This window comes from Bombus vosnesenskii, unplaced genomic scaffold, assembly GCF_011952255.1.
Source record: "Bombus vosnesenskii isolate JDL3184/JDL3185 unplaced genomic scaffold, Bvos_JDL3184-5_v1.1 scf7180000013297, whole genome shotgun sequence".
Classification (NCBI taxonomy): domain Eukaryota; kingdom Metazoa; phylum Arthropoda; class Insecta; order Hymenoptera; family Apidae; genus Bombus; species Bombus vosnesenskii.
The window spans coordinates 428,066-449,727 of NW_022882947.1; the positions used below are offsets into that span (position 1 = coordinate 428,066).

Genomic DNA, 21,662 nt, shown 5'->3' on the forward strand with positions numbered 1-21,662 from the left:
AAGAAACGAGAGCCGCGTGTACGAGGGGAATCGTGCAGCAGGCACATGTGACTTTTGTTGGCAGGCTGTACCCACTAAGGCAACCAAGAGGAAGAACGAGTTTTAATTTCTCGCGTCCGCGGCTCATGACCCCGGAGAATCGTCGAGACTTTTTTTCTTTGTTGTCACGATCGAAGTGGGTCAAGCCTACTGCTTCCATCTATTAGACGCGCGCTCCAGCTACTATTGTCATCGTCATCGCTGACATTCTACGTCATCGAAATCTGTTCGCAGGAACAGAGAATGAATACCTTTAACGAATCTAATAACCGAGAATATTCATAGATAAGAATGCCAATTATTCGTATCTATAACCAGGAAAGAAGCGGCTGAAAGTTTTAATCAAACTGTTAGTAACTACCGAAGTAAGTTGTTGGGTAAAAAGTTTGAAATCCTATTTCATAATGGCATGCATAATTTGACAGGGATTCGACGTAGTATCTATGAATACGTAATCCACTGGTACTAATGGAAACCATAAGCAGAACCACACGTAATTTCCTAGATTACATACATATATATATATTATTATATAACGTACAATACAATACGTTATATTATAAAATACACGCTACATCTTGTTCAAGATTGAAGTTGTGTTCTATCGTGAACGCAAAGATTTTGAATTTAATCGAACATCCGATTTAATTAATATTCAGGGTACTAGCCAATGGAATCTAGCCACAATAACGAACAGCGATTTACGCGCTACCGCGCTTGCACAGACTTTTAATCGTCAAGGTAACAGCCATCTATAGAACGAGCGGCTCGATCGGATCGTCATTTCGTTCACGAATCCAAAATGCTTATCTCGGTCCCCACGATCGTGCTATAAACCGCTCGGTAACGTCCTTAAGTTACAAAACGCTCGACTCGCAAGCAACAAAACGACCAGCCACAATAATGCAGCAGGATACCGAAGGGTTTCGAGTCTCGGGTTTCTTAAGCAGATTTCGTGTTTTTGCGCGACCAGAAGGAAACTCCATTTGTTATACCGTAACGGAAATCGTGGACGTAACACGCTTTACGTTTAAACGTGGCGACGCAACAACGCTACGTTCGCTATTTCCCGTTTAGATGCGCGCCCCACGATAGATAAGAAGGCAACAGGATAAAACGAAAACGCCGACTAACGTGTAAATTTTAAGTACTTCCCATTCCCCGCGTAAACTGTATTCCCACTTATCTCTCACTCTCGCCTCGTTCCGGTAGTCAGCCCGCGCCTTCCTTCAACTTCCGTCCTTTCCACCCTTGAATTTCCATTTTCGCTTCAAGTTGGCCGACTGGCGCAAACGCGATGCGGAAAGACGAAGAAAGAGTCTGGAAAGCGACTGGCCGGAAGAAGGAACGAAGGTTCGAAGGCCGTTTCGTCGCCGCTCACCGCGTAAGTTTTGCGAAAAAAGTCGTTTCGATCGAATGGAATCGTCGTCTTTAAGCAGCGAATCGGGCAGTCAGCCGGTTCTCTGTTCCAGCTGTTTCTTTCGGAACAACGTTCTATTATCCCCTCGTGCACCTCCCACGGGAGATTACCCGCAAACGTCTCCCTCTCGGAAATTTTCCGATGACAAACGAGCCGTTAGAGAAGCGTACGGATTTAGATTTCGGCTCCGCTTCGTCGTTTGCCGCCTGGTGGAAATTTTTCTACCATACGAAGCACCATCTCCCGACCAGTTTACGTGAAATACCACGAAGGGAATAGGAAGGGGGAGAATGGTGGACGAGCGCGTGTGTGCGCGCGTGTAAGGGCTGAGAGTCGAGAAGTTTCTCTCGCGGTAACTTCATTCTAATTTCCAACGGGAACGGGCTTAAGAGAAAAATAATTCACCGGATATTTTCGAATAAATTTCCTGCACGCAATGGGAGAGTCTGCGGAAGCGAAAGAAAAAGAGGGTTAGCGAAGGGGAAAAAAAAGGACGACGCGGCGTTAAGCAGCCAACCCGGTTTTCTACGGGGGTGTAAATTATGCTCTTCTTACAGGCCGCTACGCGGCAGTTTTCACTCTATCCGGTACCGGCCGGCCAGCGTGTATTTATGTTACGAGTTATTAAGAGAAAGTTTCAGGTTTTACGTCGACTAACGTCCCACACGATGAGCTCGCTGGAGAAACGGCCTGCCGGTCTTCTAGGCGATATTAAAGCCTGCTACGAGATAATCGAATCGCAAGACGCGCGTTTAGAACAAAGAGTTCATTTTGAAATCATCCGATTGTTCTCAACCCTTCCCGATCCTCGAAACACCTTTCCATAGAAATAAAAACTCCGTCTCTTTGTAGGAAGAAACGTCAGCGACGATCCAGGTTTACCTACGCAGCATTAAAATAAGAGAATCGTGTAAACGGCCGATTGTGCGTTACCGCAGACTGAGATCATTTTTCGCAGATCCGCTTCCTCTCGTAAGCTCGAACGAAAACATCGCGTTAAATTAAATTCAGCAAATACATTTGCCAAGTTTCGTATGTAGCGTTCAACGTGCACGGAATTCGTTTGCTTCGCGGAAATCGTGTTTCCTCCCCTGCCGCGCGAACTAGCGATTGCTTCCGAACACCGGTGGATCGCGTGGTTGTTTCGTATAAAACGATTTCGACGAGTTGTACGCGGTTACGTTTCTTTTTGCGAGTTGCCTTCGAAACTTCTCATTGTACGAACTATAAAATATCGCTTTGACGATTGACGTTTCTTTTACCGATGAACGTTAATAACTTTCCAGCGGCTGAAAAATAATAATTGCTCGGCTTCATCGCCGTAAATAAACCTGTCGAATTTATCGTTTAAACGATCGTTTCAGAAGCTTTATTTAAACTCTTCCTTTAAACGTTAAATATTTGACCAGAGTACACGATTATGATTGCTCGAAAGGGAGAATTTGTTCGCTCTGCCACGAGAAGATCAAGCGGAATCGGTTGTGGAATCAGCATCGAATTACGTACACGGACGGATGAGGCAAGGGAGATAAGCGTAAGAAAAGTCCTACACGAAGGCAGTTGTTCGGCAGTTATTTCAGAAACCGGGCTTCAGAACCACGCTGTCATCCCTCTGAAACCGCTATCGAATGTCTTTCGAGTGACTCGGCTCTCTCGATCTCCTCCTGTCTTGTTCGCTTTTGGCAAAACCGATCGATCTCCCGACAGATAAGATTATACGGTGGAGCGATCGTAAAGGAATACCGCAAACGCGCCGCGTCGGTGCTCGTCCTCCGGATTCTTTTGCACCTTCGTCCCTATCGATAACAATGATCGCACGATACGCGTAAGAAGCCTTATGCGCTGAAGGAAGGATCGCACAGGAAACTGGGGAAAAAACGAAAGGGATGCAAGGGACGAAGAAGGATCGTGCAAATTCAACGCTCGTTCACCGAGCGAACGCTGAGCTGCGTTCTACGTGCCAAGGTTCGATCGAACGAAACGCGAGTACCACGCGTAGCTCGAAGCATAGAATGTGGAAAAGTTTGAAGGTATTAACTCGTAAGCAGTTAAGATAAGAAATAAAAGGAATAGGACCATGGACCGAAAGTCGACGATAAAAATAAAAATTGACGGAAGCTCGTAGAGGTAATATCGGGCGAACGAGAATAGCGATACGCGTATTTGGTAATTCGAGAGGAAGCGGGACCAACATCCTGTTTTAATATATTTCCGGAAGGTTACGGCTATCGAATCGCACGAGTTTGTGGTTTCGACGCTTCGTTGCTTTTGCATCCTTCGCTACTGCCGCTGCCGCCATTGATGTCATTGTCGTGATCCCCTTCCTTTGTTTTTCTCTATTGTCTTGTTAGACTCTTCGTAAAAACCGATCGGTCAGTCGATCGATCGATGAAATATCTCGCCAACCAGAAATTTCGAATTCGTATTTATACAGACAAAAATCATTTATATTTATATTCTTTGATTCGAATTACTTTCTTCCTACTCTTTCGTATCGCTGATACTTTTATAAGAGAATCAACGTTGCGTTAAAGAGGTATTTGCGTAGCAGGAGTTTGTCAAGATATCGTACGACTATTTTCGCTTTCCAAAAGACGCTTACAGAGCGAATAAAACGAACGAAAGAAAACTGGTGGACCACGCAGAGATCTCTTACCAGGGGGAAAATTATCGTGTTTCGCGGGGATAAAAGTTCAGCGGCTTGGCGTACGAAACAATTTCCCGACATAAAAAATTAAAATATCTGCGTATGACTGGGACGGCGCGACGCGTAACTCGTTCACAAAACGCGGAGCAACTTTCTTTCCGGGGAGTCTTAACTTGTAAACTTTATTCTCCCATAGTTCGCTTTAAAACCGTCGGGCTTGGCCAAATCTTCGTCGAGATGGCATCGCTTCTTAATTAAAATGCAACCTACGTACAAATATTCGTCGAGCAGCGAGCTGTATTTACCTACCAGCCGAAAAAGAAGAGACCGAACAAGAGAGGACAAAAGATAGTAAAAGGAAGATGGCCAGATATGGGAACGTTTACCCGCAGCGGTTGAATTTTACAGGAAGAAACGATCGTAACCGCTGATTTCGGTCACATAGTCGTGGCACGAGCAGAGGGCTCCACCAGAAAACCGAGGTTATCATGACCGGCATGACAAACCATGATTACAATAATTCTTTCCTTTATTCAAACAACAGACTTCCTCTTTCATCTTTCTCGACGATCTCGAACGCGCTCTCCTCACTTTTCGGATGCTAATGGAACGAGAACGAACCCGCCAGCCAACGACCTGAAAACGCTTGGAAAGTTTGGTTCCCGATTTTCTCGATTTCTCTCTAACTATCCTACGATCGCGTAACACTAGAGATAAGGGAGATATGTATTCGAGCCAAACTTAAATATTAGCTTCTCCAATTAGAATTCCGATATTACAGCTTTCGCGTGTCGGAAACGACGTTTTCCGCAAACATTATCTTTGAGAAATTGAGACTCTTCGGACGGTAAAGCGGAATTATAACGTAGAATTTTCAGTCTCTATCGAAATCAAGGGGGCAGGGGGAAGGAAAGGAAAGGAAGACGATAGGACAAATGATCGGTGGTTCGGCAAAAATCGTACAATTCTGATAGATTTGGAGCGGTTCGGAAGGCCGAAGAGTAGAAATTGCGAGAGGGATGCGCGTAGCACGCGGTGATTGAAATCATTCTCTACTCGCCTGTACGCGAAGGATCGAATGAGAACGAGCGACCGGGTCGAAGTATCGTTACCGAGTCGCAATTAAAAGAATCGCTTCTCTTCCCTTCTCTAAAAGTCGATAGCAGAGCAGATCCTGAACCGGCGTAAAGAAACCTTTCGATCGAAGAAGCCTCTTTACGATAAACGTTGGTTGGCCTTTCACGTTATTCTTCCGTCAGCGGCATAGCCTTCGTTAATGACAAATTTCTTTGAATCTTTCCGAAGCTTGGAAAAAAGCTTTTCCTATTATCATTATCGCCCATCGTCCGTGCGCGCGCCATTACGTTCGTGGAAAACGTTTCGAGCAGACTCGAGTATAGGAAGAAAAAACAAAATACATAACAGGAAGAAAAGGGTTGAGAAAAATGAAAGGGAAAGAACAAATCGACAGACGTGTACAATGTGGAAGAGAAAAAGGAAAGTTTTCTCCCTCGTCTTGAAAAATTTCCCGTTTCCTGCGTGTATATTCGACGCTCGACGAAGTGCCACTCGACGTTCAATTTCACGTGAACACACGCCGAGGAGCGGTTCTTTTCCAGCGATAAACAGATTCCGTCGTAAAACCGTGAGCTCGCGCATAGGAGTCTCGATGGTACGCGCTGGATAAGTGGCACGAGCCTTCCTTTCTTCGCTCTCCTCGTTTCGCGGTGGCATGGCAATGGAAAAGTAGTGGAAACCGAGTGGAGACGAGTCGCGTCTGTTGAGATTTTTTCCGCGGAGGAGTTAGTTTCGAACTGAAGCTAATACCGATGACGGCTGCGCTGCTGTCACGCGGGGAAGGGAAACGGTCGCGAGATGACAGAGAGAAAGAGAACAGCGGATCTAAAGTGGCGTTCGCGAATGAGAAAGAAGAAGCCTATGACCTGCCGTTTATATGGGGTGTCTCGCGAACGCATGGATTCGGCTCGATGGCACCGATGTTCAATTAACTTGCACGGTATTTCGTTTCTGGTGTTTACGTCGTTTACCATTCCGAATGCGTTATGGCTCGTGCAACATCGTGGAATGCGTTCGATAAGCCGCCTTTCTCCTATAAGAAGCAAACAAAATTTCACTCGTAAAGATTTAAACCTTCTTCGGGTATTTCCACGAAAAATAAATTGCGAAATAAATCGACCTGTCGAGCAACGCGAAACACCGAGAAAATCGTCATCAGCGCAGATTATTCCATCCAGCGCGAAGCAAAAAGTCCAGCTGGAAAAAGTTCTTCTTCCATAAAAGCGTCTGTTCCGTGATTCGTCAAACATCGAGCCGAGGACGATTCCACGTACGAAATCGAGGAAACGAAACGAAACGAAAAAAAGAGGAAAAAAGAGACGATGGACACGCGATAAGTCAGAAAGGACGAGCGTAGTGAAACAAACGAACAAAGCAGAGCTGTCGGTATCTACCGGATGGGAATATTCGAAAAAAAGAAAAGGAGAAAAGAAAAAAGACGAAGGATCGTTTTGGAAAACGCGAGAATCGGATAAGGGTCGTTAGATCGGACACCCTGTATACCCACGTAATACCGCAGAAAGTCTGTATCGTGTACAAAGCCAGGCTGGGAGAAAGAGGAACAGTGAAGAGATGAAAAGAGAGTCCGGAGGAGAGGGGCGAACGAAAGAGTAAGAGAAAGAGGTGAGAAAAAGGGACGGAGAGAGAAAGGTGGAGGACGATAAAGAAGGATGGATGGCGATGGCGATGTCGATGGAGGAAGAGGGAAAGAGAGGGCAGACTATGCCCGATAAAAAGCCCTGATTCCCACGAGCGTGGATAGCCTACGATGAAAACCTCTCAGCTCGCCGACCACGGCACGGCATTAGAACGTCCACGAGTACCATGTCGGATTTTTCGTCCGCAGACACTATAGCTAACAGCGTAGAACGAGAAAGACAGATACGAGGTAGCGAGAGCGGCGGTAGCAGCAGCACCACCACCACCACCAAGTATCCACGTAACGATTCGTTCTCATTGTACGTGTTTACTAGGCTATGATTATGTAATCACTGGCAGCTTCTACGAGTTTGAGCATTGTTCAAATCGTCGTTGTCTTGCTCGTTGAAGACTTCTCGCTCGAACGTTTTCCCTTTTCCTTTAACGCTCGTCTCCATGACGTGTTCGACGGTAAACGGAATTCCAGCTTCCCCTGTTTCGCGCGAAATGACGCGAAACGCCAATTGCTCCGCTCGAGACGAGCACTTGCGATCGAGTGGTTAGATGGACTGGACGGCCGAAAGAAGCGAGAAGGAGATGCGTTTAAACGAACGAGTATGGGACACTCTGTTCCACATTTCCGAAGATGTTATAGAGATCGCGGGCTTTTAAGAAAGACGAACCGTGGATACGAACGAGTCAAATCGCGTACAAAGCGCGAAACGCACGCACCAAGTTTGCCCGAAGATCATCGTGGACACGCGTTATATCTTTGGAGAATAATCCGAAAGTCTGAAGTTTCTCACTCGAGATACAAAAGGAATTCTGAAAGCGGAGAAAGATGAAAACAGGAGGTGAAAGGCTCTGGTATGTTAATCGGCTCCAAGTTGAAATTAAGGAAACAAGAGGAGAGTGAAAAAAGAAATATCATTTCTCTGGAGTTTTATTCCAATTCCTCGAGTGCGTCTGTCGGTAATCACTACGCTGGATTTCTTTTGTAGAGTATTATAGAGAAAGAGGAAAGTCGTGTCTCTCTCTCTTTCTCTCTTTCTCTCCTCTCGTCTTTTATATTCCCTCGCTATCGTGTTACAATCAATCGCTTTGTCCCGTCGACGTTGTGCAGTCTGTTTAAGCTGATGCTCGACTAACAATATATTCGACAGAGGGAACAGAATGTTCTTCCGTGAAATCGATGCACGACTGTTTCTCGGCCCTGGCGTCGGATAAAATAAAAAATGCCTTCGAACTCGAGCGTAGGATAATGCGACAAGGTGTGTGCGCACAACCCTCGTTCGATCGAAAGCTACACACGGGGATGCATATTCAGCGGGCGTCGCGCAAAATTGACACGCTCCCGCGCCGGAATCCCGTGACAACCTGTACCTCCAATTTAAACGGTTCGACGGAACGAATGGAAAGGAAATTTGGGGTCTATTGTCCTCCAAGAAAGAAATAATTCTCGAGATTCACAACTCGGGGAACCTGTAGCCGGCCTTGGAATTATATCCGCTTCGGAATTTAGGATTCTTCCGACTAACTAGGAAAGTTACTTTTCAAATTTTATTCTCCGTCGGGAAGAGAAAAAAAGATCGCGTTGAAACGAGGAACGTTTGATGCAACGGTGATCAAGCCCCGAATCATGAACGCGAAATTGCACAGTATCACGCGTTACGACCACCTCGCGAAACCAATCACCAGACGTTGTAATCCGACGATGTTCGTTGGATTTTCAATCTCCCGAGCCGCGAACCGTTAATCTCCGCGTGTATTACCCGAGCGTGTCTAGCGGTAATTGTCTAATCACTGTTATCCGTTTAATTGCATAGCGCGTTATGCGTTTCGTGCGCGCTTCGTGAATTCTAAGCGTTCGTGGATTCTAAAAAAAAAAAGGAAAGGAAGTTAACGTCGGTTGGTTCGATCCGCAGAATGATAGCAAGGAATCGCTCGAGAAATCGATAGAACCAAATCGTTTTGATAGAAGAAAAGCTCCGCGCGCAGAAATTTCTCGCAATATCTCGTGCAAGAAACGGATGGACAAGAACTCTGAAATATATCCAGCCGGCACAAGCAGCGATACCACCGCCGCTTTTACTATCTCCGATCTTTTACGATCCGCACCGTTACGTGCGTAGGTACGACCTTACCACCGCACCGTAAAGTTTTTTTTTAAAAAAGTCCCCGAACTACGGTTGTACGGTTCGGTAGAATCGAAAGTAAACCGGCATCAGGGGTATTCGTATGGATGGAACGGTAAAAGTCTGGTCAAGATGGATCCTCGGTCGACTCGGAGCCAACTGTGTTCGACCACCTTAACCGATGTTAAGGATTAAAGCCTCGATGGAAAGCAATCGATCGTAAGTGGATAGAAGTGGATAGGCAAGGAAATAGGGAATGGAGAGACGGAAGGGTCGTCCAAGTTCCTTCATGGAAAGAAATCCGGTGGCGTGATTATCGGGCAGACACGATCGAGGAATTGGAATCACGCTTGAACACGGTATGGCCGTTCTTTCTAATCCGCGACGAGACAAGAACCGGTCGATAAACGCGCTATATATCGGAGGCCTGGAGTACGCCGACGGGATGAGAAAGCTGAAAGGGCTACCGGTGAAAAAAAGCCAGCGAAAATCTGCAGGCGTTTGCCCTACATTACCCTTGCCGCGAAAATTTCTGATATTTCGCGTTACCTGGCTCCTGTATCTCTATACGAAACGTATGGAATTCGAGGAGATCAACGGAAGCGGATTGAAGGTAGAGGCCAGAAAGCTGGAACATCTGAAATTCGAATTGCAAGAAGGATCGAATCGAGTAGATTCTCCGTGTGTCGCTTCGTCATTCGTGCGGTGATATTCCTCTGGTAACTAGATTATCGGAGTAAGTTGGAAAGGAATTTCACTGGATGGAATGGCTCGAAGGAGAATAGCCTATGTTACTGTACTCGGAGAAATTGCCCACGTTCGATTCCGAATAACCGATTCAAAATGTTTTTCGATATTTTATTGAGGTATCGAGCGGTTGCGTGAAATTGTCGACTGGAATTCGATATTTCGTCGAGGTACGAAAGGGCTCCGATGAAACTCGATACATTTGCATTTGCATAAGCTGCGTGGAAAGCTCGCGGGATATTCGCAATTTGTATCGTTCGCGTGTGCTCGAATATCTACTTACGAGCAAATTAAGTTTTCTTACTCGTATGTTTTATTTCCTTCGTTGAGATATTTGTCGAATACTTCAGCGAAGAGTCCAGCCTAGTCCGTTTTTTTTTCTTTTCTTTTCTACCAAAATATATCGATCAAATTCGAAACAATAACCGTAAAATTCTACGAACGAAAGCGTACCGTACGAGCTAAAATTTATATAAATAAACATAAATACGCAAGCATCGACAACTGCGAACCTTTTTCAGAAATCGAGCGGGACCTTCCTTTTAAATTTCACGAGAAACAAGTACATGGAAACGGCGTGCCCGTTTCAATTTAAATATCAATTGGTTCGGGGAAGAAGATAGACTATGTTGAATGAACGGAACGGATTAAACGAGCCGAGAAATCAGGTGAAAGGTTGAGATACAAATGGATGCGTCTGAGAACAGCAGTCAGCAAGGCTGAAAGAACCCAGAGCCGTTACTGCTCGTACTTCCAAGGGAAAAAGAGATACGAAACGGTTTATTCTCAGCTCGCGCGTATTTTCTTTTGGATCGAGATGCAGCCGCGTTCCTCCAGAGAATGTATTATTTCTCATTGCGAAGATGTGGATCGATAATGTTCGTCTCGTTTATACAGAAGGCTCTCTGTGGCAGACACTCGTTCCGTGAACATCGTGATGCAACGCGTTGTGACTGATTGTCCTTCGTTCGACTGAAAAGCCTTTGTCACCTTATACATACACGCTCTTTGCTGAACGCGTCAGCTTCCGGAGACGTGCAATCGCAGGCGCGGTAAACCGAAAACGAAAGAGTAATCGACCTGCCCGTCCAATTCTTACATTCTGCCAGAATCTCTGTCGCTCGTCCAACGAAATTACGTAACACGTAAGTACGCGATTCGTCCATCTCCTCTTCTGAAAATGCATTCGAGATTTCTCCGTTATCTTTTCAGTATCGCTTCCAAAAGCCTTAATTCCATTGTCGAGTATTTTAGTTGCCGCCGAAACTCTTAACGTCAATTTCGATAAGTCGATCTCTCCAACTCTCGACGAACACCCTCTCTTTCATCGTTGCGCGGTACGGCGCGGCGGAGTAAAGTAAACCAAGACTTTGCACCCAAAGAAATACAATGACCCGCTTCGAAGGCTGACCGAGCTCGATTGTTCGAGTCTGCCAACTTGCCATATAAAATCCAAGAATTACAGTTGAATGTAAGTGGAGTTACCGTTCAATGAATTTATAGGGGCTGGCTTAATTTCAAGCGTCAGCTTAACTCGCGGCGAAGGGTAAATTAGATAGAAGAAGACAACTCTCTTCCATAATTTAATGCGAGGAACTCTGCGTTTACTCTGATGCTTTAATTCCAACCACTCGGCGCGCGCTCTTCGGCAAAGGAAAATTGAGGGTCCGTTGATAAATCGAGATTACGGGCTAACCGTTGCCTCGAGCTCGCTACTTTCTATGGAAAGAATGGCACGGACATAGCCATGAGAAATCGTTGCTCCACTCCGCTTGTTATCTTTCTGTAGAATATAGAACGTAAATTATACGAGCACAGTGGTGGTAATCTCGAGGAAATCGGAGGAATCCTGCGTAATATGTATGTGTTTCGAAGATAAGCGAAGCGATTGCGATGCAACTTGATTCGTTATGTTCTTAGGATTATTGACAGCAATATTATCGGTACGCTAGTACATAATTTCTTCGACTCGTGCGTGCTGCTTACCAAAATCTCCAAGTATACGGTTTTCGACTTCCAATTTTTCCGATTTCTACCTGCAACAAAAGAAGACCAATTATATTATTAATACGGGTGCAGATGTTAAGATTACTAGCTTTAAAACGCCTCTTTATCGCCGGGAGCATTCGATGATACGAGTTTGCTAATGCCTCTTCTCCGATTAAATACGATTCGTGTATTTTTTTCCATTTTCTTACTCCCGAAAGGATATATATATCCATCGAGAACCTTATACCTCTATCGGATAAATAAATCATCTTCGACTTTACTGCGTGTTGTGAATAAAACAGGACGTGAAATTGAATTCGCTTACAATTAATAATTTCTTTGCGTCAATAATTATCAAATACCATTTCGTAATATTATTTAATCAATACGCTAATGTCAAACTGTATTTTGCTGTATTCGATCCTGCTGGAAAATGGAATCCATAGTCGAATATATTTGATTTTGTTCCTTAAAAGTTTCTTCGTTCACTGTTAACTATGGTCAATTATGATCATTCGAGTAAATGGATTCGACTTAATTTTGATTTAATCCTTTTGTTAAATATCGCTTATCGTACACGATATTAAAGAAAAAACAAACCTATATTATCGAGAGAAAAACATTCGATTACCACTGTACGATCATCTTTGTCAATTTGAATAGAACACAGGTTGCTACGTAACGATACATTGGTTGACCTCGACACGTGTGAAAAATGAGAACGCAAACACTCGTGATTAATTACAACATACGTTGCTCGTTCGCTTATTTATCCTTGGAACTTTTGGCAGAAAAAATATCCGTAACGCGAATTCTTCCCACTCGATTTTGTCGTATAAAGCTTTCGAGATTTGCCAAAGTGTCGAACTAATAGCAGATAAATGACGGATTTTTCGTTTCTTCCATCATTGAGATTTGCACACTTTTTAAAGAATAATACGTTGTAATAGTCGAATAAAATTCGTAGAAAGGAGACAGAAGAAATATTTATTCGTCAAATCAGTGAAAGAATCAACAACGAGAAATACCATTTCCCTGGATGACATGGTCTGAAAAGCAAACAAACGTATCGGCGACACGCAGGCAAATCTGGATATTACTTTGGTACATATTTCGTGTTTCCAGTGCTCTTGAGCGTAACGCGAAACCTCTCCCTACAAATTCGATGCAGTTTGAGATAGTAGCGGATAACACAGGAATTCGAAAGGGTAAAAGTCGGCGGATAGAGGGCAAAACCAACCAGAAGAAAAATCCAGATTTTCAATTTGTCGAATACGTACGAAAGATGACAGAATCTCGATTCTACGCACATTTTTCGAGACCGATCTCCGTGAATCTTTCGTCAATGGCTAAACAGACGATCTCCTTTTCTTAATTCTACTCTCGTGCAGTTTCTTTCGCTAACGACGGATTTGTAGGTTTTGACCTCATTACCCTTCCGTATGCGGACATTTGTTTTTGCGGTCTGTTGACAAATTGCAGTTAAACTATAAAGAACTGGACTAAAACGCTCGAAATCTTTATATCGATAAAAATACAAATTCTTTTGAAAAACATTCAAGAGAGAAATTTTGCTTGGCTCGTCGATTCTTCGAATTTCCTAGCAGGAACGTATAATGCAGTAATAAATAATCTGGATATCTGGAGAATAGGAAACGCGGGGTTGGAAATATTTTAAACGCGTCTATACACGAACAAAAGAGGCGAATCCCGAGTGCGGCAATGTTCATATTGGTCTCGCAGGTCCGCCTGGAACTACTGAATTAAATTTCGTTGGAAAAATTCACGAGGCAAGCAGAGAAAAGAGATCCCCAGGCGAACGCGATGCTGCATACGAACGGTTCTATCTTATTTGTTTTGTATGTTAAACAGAACTGTATATAATGGCATGCAACGTTCGCAGATGAAATCGTTGGACGCACGTGCCCCTTTCTCGGACTCTCCATACATATCCTTGTTATTTATGACATAACAGAAGAGTGTCTGACACGAGGAAAGAAAGGGACACGTCAGACACCAGCTTATGATAAAATCGAATTTCTTCCGATCGGATTGGAGAAAGCAAGCTAAAGCGAACAAAAGAGAATATCTGTTCGGTAGCCGTTCGATTTCGATGCTTTTGAATTATTCACTGGGAACTGTTTTATTTCCTTGGTACACCGTGCGATTTGTAACGTCACCAAACAAATCGTCACCTGTTACCGGACTTTTGACCCTTTTAATCCGAATGTCCAATCACCTAAAATGCACCAATACAGCGACATCTTCGCTATTCGAAAATTTGTTATCCGAGTGTCGTATTATACGAAAGTTCCACTATTGGAAGGTTTTATTAACAGAACGATATTTCCTCTTTGCGCCTTTTACCATTACGCGTCCTTTCTACAAGTTTATCGTACGTGTTATTATCAGGTGACGTCATAATGACGTCAGAGAGGAAGTGCGTGATTGTGCCAAGCGTCGGAAGAAAACAAAAGATACGTATTTCGCAAACTAGAAAAATACGCGGTAGTGTTGTAAAAACGACAAGAATCTACGATCGATGGCATCAAGAAGTAGCATTTGAAAATGTATTTCAGAAGTATTTCAAAAAGTAGAAAATCTTTAAAGGAATTGGAAAATAAATATTTAACCATTGTTGTATAGCAACGATTTCTATTAACATAAAGTAACGATAGAAGATAGCGGAATGCCTGTATCTAGATGTACGTTATGCGAAGAAGTTTCGAAATAATACATATTGCTGTCAAACATCGGAAGTCCTTGTATCGTAAGAAAGAAGATTGCAATGAAAATGACGATGAAAAGCTTCGTTATTTCAAGGTGTTTGTGGCATTAGAAAGAAAATTTAGATCGAAGTACGAGCAGAATGTAAATTCAACGTAGCTTGAATCAACAAATTTATTTAATTTGAAAGTAAGAAAGATATGGAATCCATAAATAATTTTTGTATTATTTTGTACATAGAATAATTCTACGAAAAGAAAGTGTTCTACTATCCGAAAATTCTCCCATCCGTTATTTGTTCTTTTCGATCGAATACGTCAAACTGAATATAGATTCTATACATAATGACATAATTGGTGCACTATAGGTTATGGGCAGCTAGCTTTCATGGCAATGAATATTTGATCAATTGTTTCTATAAAAGAAAAATGTTACGTTTTCCTTCTGAACAAAGCATTATAAGGAATAAATGTTTACGAAGCAAGCAAAAGAAGCGAGAACGAGCTATAGCGCTTTCAAAGAATAATACGTTTCTTCTCTTAGCAGAAGACTTTTCTGTCCCTACAAAAACATGACCTAAATTCAGAGGCACTGATAAAAGGGAAGTACTCTGGCTCGAACCTAGTTGCAGAACGCCGTTTGATCTTTATTAGATCATTTTGTTAGGGTAATTCTATTACGAGCATAATTGGAAGCTTCGCTTCTCGAATTCTATTCCATTTAAATTTGTAGGCGACCTGACATCAATTTTTTAATAAAGCTACGCTTTAATCGGCTATAAATATTCCATGTTCGTCTCGAAAGAAACGACTTTCTGCTTGGCTTTTTAATTACCGATAGAAATTCATTTATTTATTTAATTATCGGTCTCGATTAAATCCCTTTCCTAGATTAATCTCTTCCTTTTACGTTACTTTAGATTAACAGGATATCGTTCATCGAATAGAATATTCTTAAAGAAAATTCTTTTTCCAGATGCTCTTCTATTATAAATTTTATATTTCGCTCTAATTAATTGCTCGTACATGACGCGTTCCTCTTCCGATATTGACTTTGTGATACGAAGTTTCAGTTTACAGCCGACATGTTCGCATTTGGAATTTGCATACATAATGTGACGATTAAAATGGCCGTCCCCACCTGACCAATTTGTAGACCCTTTAAGACGTTCGCACACGTGCGTTATTATGGATCAGTCCAACCAATTCTGACAAGATCGTTTACGTGTTGCAAGAAATATTATTAAATATTAGTCGTATTAGAAATGGCAACTATAAATAGGGCATTAATTATAGATAATTAGAAAATTATCACGATTCGTTGTTGATACAAACATGCTTTTAAACCGCTAAAGTCGCTGCAATTCCGAAGTGAATAAAATTGTACTTAGACGGAAACAGTGGAGCTATGAAAATAGATCAATTGTCTGGTAAGAATTTGTGTCGCATGAGTAGATAGAAGTAGTCCTCTTTACAAGAATAGTTACGTAATCTCGAAACTGCAGGTCGAATAATAGATATGTTCTTATAATATACATATCATTGTATAATATAACAATAAGTATCTCGTCAGCGATAAAAGCGTAGAATCGATGGATGGTAAATTGACTTTTGCACCTGTTAAACACCGCGACGCGTGAGACGTAATTTAAAAAACGACTGCAACATTTCTTCGTGGGCTGTTCTCAAAGTCAGTGAACTCTTTGCATTCTTTTAATGAGCTCTTTTAAATTCAGGGCCTGCACGCTGGTCTACCACCTGCATTATGAGTCCAGACGTTCGTTATTTCACAATTACATATGAAATAATATCCCTACCGTTCCATCCCTTTCCTCTGTCGTTGTTGAATTTCGTAGCAACTTGATTTTTATTTTAATATCATGCACGATACATCGTATCTTGCAACGAGACTCGGGTATTTCGTACTGGTTGGCTTTCCCCTCGTAAGACGCGAGTTAATAATAAATTTTGTAACTTTACAAAGCGATGAATCTGGTTGGAAAGATTACGACCAAGATTTCAAAAAATTCGTAAATCGAGAATGTCGGATCTTTACGAGTTGCTGGCAAACAGCTAATTGCAATTGACGTTTTCCCATGGATGCTATCGATTCGATGATATTAACCGTCGAATCGCAATCATTTTTACTCGTACACTTTAAATCGTGAATGCCAAAATTAACGACGAGAACGACTCGGTCGCGTCGCGTATAAATCACATTTTCCCAGGTTTCTGGCCGCGTCTTATCTTATATCGTCAACACAGAGACGCGCTCGCAGGGAAGTTTAAACGGGCAAGATTAAAACATCGTCTGTGGGAAACACGAATATGCATTTTTCTCGTATTAACTGTAAATGATGGCCGACACAAACGTGTCCGTTCCACTCGTAATTCATTTTATATTTCCCCCGTTTCCTGTTAACTAACACACACGTGGAGAAACGCGTCGCAACATTACAGACCCTCGCCGTTCTTTATCTCTATCTCTATCTCATTCATAAAGGAGCATACACACATAAACGTCATGGCGAGCTCGTGATTCGCAAAAGCGTAACCGAATTTCCCTCGGTCTTTAATTTTTACTTCTTTTTCTGCACAATCTCTCCGTAGCGATCCGCTTTGTGGATTCACCTCGACTCTCTCCATTTCCGTACCGGAGAATCGGCTTTCTCCTCCCCTCCCCCCCTTTTTTGTTTCCTCTTTCTATCTTTTTGCTCTTCTTGTTTTATCGTAGAATCACTGTACTCGAGACTACGGGGGAAATTTTCGCGATACGCAGCTTAGCAGCGCGAACGCGAAATTGTTGATGAACGTTTGCACGGACAAACGTAATTGAAGTTGCAGGCTAAATGATACCCGCGAATGCTTTGATACTTTGACGAAGTACTAATTGATTTTTCCAAATAACTTAACTACCTCGGATTAGATTTAATCTAGATGCGTTTACCGTGTAAGGAAAAAGCAAAAAAACGAAGAACTGCGAAATATCTAGGTTAATTGAAAAAGAAATAAAATAAACGAGAAAAACACGATGTAGGAAACGATCCTACCGCCTCGATGGTATTGGTATGTTGTACGTTGAATCCCCGATGGGTGAACGCCGAAGGAATCGATTGTACGCGACCCTGGCTCGCGTGGGCTCGTAGATTTTCCAGGATTTCGTAACCCAACAACGCAGCCTGGTTGCATGATGCAATCCTCGAGTGTAGGATGTGCTCTGGTGCGTGTTCAACCGCAAAGCACGGACGTGCACAGGCGTGGGTATTCACGTATTTACGCCCGCATCCGAGCGTTCGCGCTCGCGTTCTCGCTCGCGTTCTCGCTCGCGTTCTCGCTCGCACTCGCACCCGCGCCAACTGAGACGAGGTGTGCCCCGAATAACGGCACCGTTCTTGTACGCTTGAAACACGCGCAGGTATAAATAAGGTTTATGACGTCATCTTGCGAGCACAGAGCCCCGAATCCGTTCCGTTGTTCCAGTTCCTTCCTCGTTTCTCCCTCTCTTCTTCTTTCTTCTATTCTATCAGCGCCGCCATCACTGCGATCCTCTTCCGCTTTTGTCGGCTCGTCGAAATACATAAGCAGAAGGCAATCGTAGATATCGGCGATTATTCGTTTATTTAACGGGCAGTGGCCCTTTTGCGTCGAACACGCGAGCCCAAGTATAAAAGAGCGAGCGTTAATCTCGAGCTACGATTTCTGCATTTTCACATGATACGAATGCTTTAAAGGAAGTTAGGGGATCCGTGAAACAAGTCGGCGATTTCGCTAACGCCGTTCGCAGTTGAGCAACGTCTCTTGATACGATCGACGTTGCTTAAGTTAGTCCGCTATGGAGCGCTACGAAGAAGTTGGCTTCTTCTAATGAATAATCCCGGGAGCATGCAGTTTCAGACGTTCTTTTCGAATATCTGGACAGTCAACGAACCGATAGAGCACTTAAATGGTTAAATTCGATGATTTCACAAGAAGGTGACGATTCGAGAGGTTTACGAATTAGAATAACACGATCTATGTTTGCGAGATGTCAACAAAGACTTTTGGCATCAATGACGCAGTTTAGTGATAACTACGTTATCAGCTAGGGCCATCTATAGGCAAATTCCGGTTTCATACTTACAGGCCTGGTATTGAGTCGAAAGCCTGTGTATACACCGTGTTAACCCGATGATCATTGCTCCCTCGATAAATAGCGATGATACATCGTGAGATTTGTGGTCGTGAATCTTCCTCCAACGAAATCATGTTGCTCAAATGCAACGTAGTTTTTGATCTCTGGATCTCTAGAATAAAGTAGCAGTAACTGTACGAAGGCACGATAGACGACAAATAATCGCAGGATTATATGTATTCGCTTCGGAAAGTGGCCGGTCGAAATCGTGGCTGTTTAGCATTCCACAGTTAATTACATCGTGAACGGTAACCACGGCGCGCGAGGGTAGCTACGTAAAATCGTGATTGTTATTTTTACCTTTGGCCGCTCGCTCGTTTCCACTTATTCGACCCAATTACGCGAAATCTAATTTTCCATGGGGCTCAACACGTGCGGTTTACCCGTGCCACCGAACCAGTTCTCATTTTATAAAAGTGCCTGCCCGATTATCCAGAGGAAAGAGAGGACTGATACGAAACGCGACAAAAAAAGAAGAAATCCCGTTAGAACCCAGACAATCGTCGACTAGTTGCCAGTCAGATAAACTCTTAATTAATGCTATAATTAAGATCAAAGATTCGAAGCTTTAGCCGGGCTTTAAACGAGAACCGGCCTCTGTGCATTCGATCGGGTTACGAAGATTTATAAATTCATTCGTGTGTCTTGTGGAAATTCGTTCAAAGTGTTTTTAGATATCGGAATAATGTACATGTGTCTCTTGAGTTTTAATTTACTTGGCTGCCGATTAAGGTATACAAGATATGCAAGATATCGCTATTTTCTTCACGAATGGGACAGCAGGGTGCGGGGACAGCGCTGTATAAAAAGATCGGTCACCTAGAAACGTATCGATATCAGGAGAAAAAAATATAAAACGCTAGCGATCAATTTCGAAAAGGTACATACGTCGTAAGTACGGTAGAAAGTATTCGTAATTTCTTTGAAACAGAATAACATTTTTAAAGTTCGACCAAGCGATTTGAGCTTTTTTAAGCTAAGAAGTTGGAAGGATTAGTTTAGTAGATGACGTGTAAAAAAGTTGTCGAGAGAAATGCAATTGATCCGAATCGCGAAGAAAAACGTAAAGCATCTTACTCGTTATCGCATTTTACAAGCTTTTTTTAACGTCACGTTAACCGTGACGAAACTTTAAAAAATTTATATATATAAACCGCTTACATTATATATTACACCACTTATACAAAAAATTAGGAGATACGATAAACACTGTACGACCGAGGAATAAAACCAGACCAGGATTTGCTCGTTTGAAAACAAAGATAAAGAGAGGCATATCTGTTGGACCACAGATAAGAAACTTAATAAACGATGAAACTTTTACAAATAAATTGCATGGGAAGACTTTGCATGTACTTTATTTGGAAGAAACGAGGTAATGCTTCCTCGGAAAACGAAAATGGAAAAATTCTATTCCGCATGAATTGATAGAAGAATATATCCTGAAAAGTACATTTTCTGCGCTCACGTTTGGATAACTTTCCTTCAAAGTCTGGTAACGCGAACGACGAATGGACCGGTAGAACGCATCAACCGAGAAATTTCTATTATAGAAAGCGGTATATACACCAAGGAAAGGAAATGGCTGCGATGATTACCGACTACTGTTGAGCGCTTATTAACGATAATAAAAATTCATTGTACAAACGTCGAACAAGTTGCAAATATCTTTAAATCTGAAGAGAAGAAAATTGCACAGCCTCGCACCATCCAGAGCTGTTCTTCGTATTTCTTTTTTCGTTCGAACTCCAAAAAGATTAATCCCCGTGAATCGTAATCGCGGAGAAAAAAATATGGCGTGTTCCCGTGCAACACCCGGTTTTTCCTCTTCGCACATTCTGTCTCCCCTTTCCATTTTCCAACCGCTCGAAACCAATTGAATTTTAACGACGAATCGTTAACAGAGCTGCCTGAATGCAGGTACATCGTCATTTCTAGCGGAGTTAGATAGGAAAGCACGAAATTCATCGAAGAATCCTATTATTTGTTTCGATTGTGAGACGATGAATACGCGCGAAGCGAAAGATGCAAAAACTTGCACGTTCATCGACGACCCACGCGTATCGATCTTTTTCTCAATTCGGAAAATTCACGGCCTAGCTGTATACCGCTATTAATTGCGAATAGAATTTGATTGAAAAATTATTGAAAAATGTGATATGCATTTCACGTTGCCCGATTGATTGGATTTTATTTCGATTGATTTGTTGGCTTTGAACAAAATTTTACTGAATTTTAATATTATTTTTATAGGTAATTTAAATACTAATAATATGTATCATGACTTTATCGATATGTTTATATGATTTTTACGAGGATAGAGTTGTTTCATCGGTGGGCATATATTATTTACAAGCTTCGTTCAGGTACTATGACACAAGATCTTTCGATCGTTCATTCATTATTTTCATTGCTTTGTAAAAAAACGTCACCTAACTCGCTCTGTATCGATCGTCTATAAACCTGTCGGAAAATAAATCGGTACAAAGTAATTTATTTTATTATCGCGTTCGAACGGCGTGCTAATTGAGTGGTGGTGCAATCTGTTGCAAGCTCGTCGATAATAATTATTGCTTTCTTCGCGTCGTAATCGACAGCGCTTATTTTCGAACGCTTGACGAGTGAAAATTCGATGCACGAATAGTCGAGGATCGCATACATTGGACGGAAAATTTTCAATTGTCAATTGTTTCAATCGCGATTTAATTATAAAACAGTTACAGAATTCCAAGTAACAGGTTGCTTTCTAAATATATATGTTTACTGATATTTTCAATTTTTATTGAAAGCACGAATCTACCTTCTGAACGAACGTTCGTGTAATTGCGAACGGGAAATGAGTCACATAGGTGACTCAAAAACGTCGTTAAGTCGTAATTAATTCATGAATAAAGGCAGGTTTGCTTGCACGATGAACCTAAACGCGTTAAGCGTCATTAAGTCTCAGAAAGTTAACCAAGGACAAGCAACACGCAACACTGTGACAATAATATAAAGCATAATGTCGAAGGCTAAATTCTTAATGGCAAGATGCGTTGATCGCGAAACCACCACCAACTCGACTTACAAGAGC

At 42.4% G+C, this 21,662-nt stretch overlaps 1 long non-coding RNA gene across 1 annotated transcript in view; it reads right to left on the bottom strand.

Annotated features, from left to right (window-relative positions):
- Nucleotides 1–21,662, bottom strand: part of LOC117233549 — a 58,965-nt gene that overhangs the window by 8,000 nt on the left and 29,303 nt on the right. The window contains exon 3 of the long non-coding RNA XR_004493341.1: nt 11,690–11,735. This is a non-coding gene — a long non-coding RNA (uncharacterized LOC117233549). The remainder of the gene's footprint in view (nt 1–11,689; nt 11,736–21,662) is intronic.